General features: G+C 42.4%; 1 non-coding gene across 1 annotated transcript; it reads right to left on the minus strand.

Annotated features, from left to right (window-relative positions):
• Positions 1-1,953: 1,953 nt before the first annotated feature.
• LOC119622258 (U6 spliceosomal RNA) lies at positions 1,954-2,060 on the minus strand. Its single transcript, XR_005238921.1, has one exon. It is a non-coding gene; the product is annotated as a U6 spliceosomal RNA (small nuclear RNA).
• Between the last annotated feature and the right edge of the window lie 2,580 nt (positions 2,061-4,640).

The raw sequence follows: 4,640 nt of genomic DNA on the forward strand, positions 1-4,640 counted from the left end.
TCACCAAATGGGAGAAAAACAGTGCTTGGCATATAGTAGGCATTCAATAAATGTTTGTAGAATTAATAGTCCCAGTGAAGCAGCCAGTCATTCATTCTATTGCAAAATAGCTCAAATGAAAATAAATTTATGAAAATTTTTTTTCCTTAATGTTAAGCTGAAATCACTCCTATATAAAAAGATTTATGGGCTGGGTTTGGTGGCTCATGGCTGTAATCCCAGCACTTTAGGAGGCCAAGGCAGGCAGATCACTTGAAGTCAGGAGTTCGAGATCAGCCTGGCCAATATGGCAAAACCCTGTTTCTACTAAAAATACAAAAAGTAGCCAGGCGTGGTGAAGCACGTCTGTAATCCCAGCTACTTGGGGGGCTAAGGCAGGAGAATTGCTTGAACCCAGCAGGCAGAGGTTGCAGGGAGCCAAGATTACACCACTGTACTCCAGTCTAGGTGACAGAGCAAGATTCCGCCTCAAAAAAAAAAAAAAAGTATCCAAGACCAAGAGAATGAAAATATACATTCACACACAAACTTGTACAAGAATGTTTATAGCCACATTATTCACAATAGCCAAAAAGTGCAAACAACCCAAATGTCCATCAGCTGAAGAATAGATAAACGAAATGTGGTATATCCATACAATGGAATATTATTCATCAATAAAAAGGAATGAAGTACTAATACATGTTACAACACAGATAAACCCTGAAAACAGCATGCTAAGTGAAATAAGCTTGATATCAAAGGCCACAGATTCTGTGATTTCATTTAGGTGACATATCAAAACTAGGCAAAGTCATAGAGAGAGTCTCTATGGTTCATATTTGCCAGGGAGTTGGGGGAGAGGGAAACGGGGAGAAGCCACTGTGGATTTGGGGTATTTTGGGGAGATGAGATAAAAATGTTCTGGAATTAGTGGTGATGGTGGCACAACTTTGCAAATATACTGAAAACCATGAAATTTTACATTTTTTTTCCTTGTAAATCTAGGTCTGCACAGAGAATTGTACACTTTGATAACTTTTTTCCTTTTTTTTTTTTTTTAAGAGACAAGGTCTTTCTCTGTCACCCTAGCCAGTGTAGTGACATGATCGTAGCTCATTGTAACCCCAAACTCCTGGGCTCAAGCGATCCTCCTGTCTCAACCTCCTGAGCAGCTGGGACTAAAGGCACTTGCCACCATGCCCAGTTAATTTTTTTTTTTTTTGGTAGAGACGGGGTCTCTCTGAGTTGCCCAAGCTGGTCTCAAACTCCTGGCCTCAAGTGAGCCTCCTGCCCAGGCCTCCCTGGGATTGTTTTTTTTTTTTTTTTTTTGAGACAGAGCTTCACTCTTGTTGCCTAGGCTGTAGTGCAATGGCGAGATCTCGGCTCACCGCAACCTCCACCTCCCTGGTTCAAGCAATTATCCTGCCTTAGCCTCCTGAGTAGCTGGGATTACAGGCATGCGCCACCATGCCCGGCTAATTTTGTATTTTTAGTAGAGACGGGGTTTCACCATGTTGGTCAGGCTGGTCTCGAACTCCTGACCTCAGGTGATCTGCCCGCCTCAGCCTCCCAAAGTGCTGGGATTACAGGCGTAAGCCACGGCACCCAGCTTTTTTTTTGTTTTTTTTTTTTGAGACAGAGTATTGCTGTGTCACCCAGATTGGAGTACAGGCTCACTGCAACCTCCGCCTCCTGGGTTCAAGTGATTCTCCCCCCTCAGGCTCCCTAGTAGCTGAGATTACAGGCGCACACCATCATGCCTGGCTAGTTGTTGTATTTTTAGTGGAGATGATGTTTCACTATGTTGGTCAGGTTGGTCTTGAACTCCTGACCTCAGGTGATCCACCCACCTTGAACTCCCAAAGTGCTGGGATTACAAGCGTGAGCCACTGCACCCGGCCTCAAAACCCTGGGATTACAGGTGGGAACCACAGCATATGGCTGAGTTGTACACTTAAAAAAATTTTTATTTTTAATATGGAACACTTCACACATTGCAGTGTCATCTTTGAGCAGGGGTCATGCTAATTTTCTCTGTATCATTCCAATTTTAGTATATGTGCTGCTGAAGTGAGCACTGAATTGTATAATTTAAAAGGGTAAATTTTATGGTATACTATACTAATTTTGTGGTATACCATAAAATTATGGGTATACTTTATAAAAATAAAATTATGGTATATAAAATTTTATGGTATACCATAAAATTGTACTTAGGCAGTATAAAAAACTCACTATGAAAAAATTCATAGACCTGTACACCAACAGAAAAAATTTTACTGCATAATTTTAAAAATTAAAAAAATATTCAGTCCTGTGTCTGAACGGCAGGAGCCAGGTTCTCACCTGTTGTGTGTCATCTAAGTTGCCTCATACAATAAATGCTGAGGACAGTGGTTCCTGGACATGGGTACACTGGCCGGGGGAGGTCTCTGAAAACTTCTGATGCCTGGCAACCACCCCCAGACATTCTGATTTAATTGGTCTGAGGTACAACCTGGGTACTGAGATTTTTTTAAAAAAGCTTCCCAGGTGATTCTAACATGCAGCAAAAATTGAGAACCACGGGCTTAGCAAAAGGTTGATGAACAACCATTCTTGGGAGCCAAAAGCCAATCCCTGCCCCACCTTACCTCACTTTCACCTCAAGGCAATCAGATCAGATCTGTTCTTGGCAAAGAGAACAGCTACAGTCATTCCTGCTGTTTACCATGTCGGACAGATGCAGATCAGAACATTCTCTCCAGTTCCTTAAGGGCCACTACTCTCTCTCTAAACATGTGGTTGATGAGATCAGCAATTCCGAAGCAGTTCTACAAAGTGTGGCTTCTTCCGTTCTCCCCAGGTTTTCTCTCTCTTGCTGTCCCCATTTGTAGCTGGGGTTGGGAAGTGGAGGAGAGAGAAAGTCACTTGATAAATACATTCTCTGTGTTCTCAATGAACAGACATGAAAGAAAAGAAAAACAGTAAATACATTCCTAGTAGGGTGAGCCTCAGTAGTTTTCTGGATTACCCTTCCCAGAGACATTCATATTTTCAAAGAAGACCTCCTGGTAAATGAAGACATGAGTCACTAATGATGGAATTTCAGGTACTAGTAAGGAGGGTTTTGAGGGACAGGGTCTCTTTCCTTTAACTTCCCAGACACATGTCTAGACTGGTCCTGATTGTTTGACCTGTCTGTTTTCTTAGAACAGAGCATGGGATCCTAGCAAGCTGCATTCCATTCACTTAACAATTTGTTGTTCAAATTTATTTCTTTCAGTTATGATTAGGTTTTGTCTGTGGCATTTATGGTCTTTCTATGCCAAGCAATCTCACACTAACTTGAAAGCCCTTAGTTATTAAGGCTTCTGGTTGTAGATTACAAAAACCATCTCAAGCAAGTTTAGGCAACAAGGGGAGTTCTCAATAACATTACAGGTGGAACCAGGAAAGTTAAGCCTCAGGGAGAGCAGGAATCCAGACATACGTGGTCTTTATCAGGGAGTAGATACCAGGGCCCCACCCCAGTCAATGGGGAGGTCAGATCTCAGATAATAATAATCATTGAACATGAATTGAATGTTTACTATGTGCCAGGCACATATATTATTGATAACATATTCTTATGTTATCATTATGAATTATGTTACTATTGCTCTTCCCATTTTATAAATGAGGAAACCGAGGTCCACAGAAGATAAGCAATATGTTCAAGAGCTTCCAGGCCAGGTCTGGCAGCTCAAGCCTGTAATCCCAGAACTTTGGGAGGCCAAGGCAGGAGGATCGCCTGAGCCTGAGAGTTTGAGTCCAGCCTGGGCAACATAGGGAGACCTTATCTCTACAAAAAACTTAAAAAGTAACCAGGTGTGGTGGTGGTGACTGTGGTCCCAGCTATTCAGGAGGCTGAGGTAGGAGGATTACTTGAGCCCGGGAGGTAGAGTCTGCAGTGAGCTGTGATTGTGCCACTGGACTCCAGCCTGGGTAGTAAAGCAAGACTCAGTCTCAAAAAAAAAAGAGAAGAAGTAGGGGATGGGGGCCAGTTCCAGTTGGCATTTGAACTCAGGCAGTATGGTTTCAGAATTCACACACTTAGCCACCAGGGGAATGGTTCTCTCAAGAGTTGTGCAGTGGGCAACCTGCACACCCATACCTGGCAGCCCTGACTATGGACTAGATCAGTGCTTCTCATCAGAGATACTAAGGACATTTGGAGCTAGACAATTTTTTGTGTAGTACTATCCCATCCTTCATTTACTATATGTGAGTGGTAGGAACCCTCCCAACCATTGTGACAATCAAAAGCCAATCATTGTGACAATCAAAAGTATCAATCTCTTCAAACTTTAAAAAAAAGGAAAATAAAAAAAATGTTTTTAAGTATCAACCTCAGTTGAGAATCACTAGGATAAGTAGATAGCCCCAAATGATGTCTATATCTCTGTTTTGTGAGCTCTTGATGGCTAGTAGCAATGTGACTTCTTTTTCTCCTCCCACAGTAGTTGGCCCAGACAACTGTATACATACTCCACAAATCCTGGGTGTGCATTACCATTAGAGCCTGAAAGGACCCAGAGTCCTCAGCTTGGTGCTTCCCTACCCAGGATGATAGGGATGGAAACATGAGTCATGCATGGTAGATTCACTCCAACATCCTACAGGAAGACACAACAGTT

Source organism: Chlorocebus sabaeus, chromosome 16 (assembly GCF_047675955.1).
Source record: "Chlorocebus sabaeus isolate Y175 chromosome 16, mChlSab1.0.hap1, whole genome shotgun sequence".
NCBI lineage: Eukaryota > Metazoa > Chordata > Mammalia > Primates > Cercopithecidae > Chlorocebus > Chlorocebus sabaeus.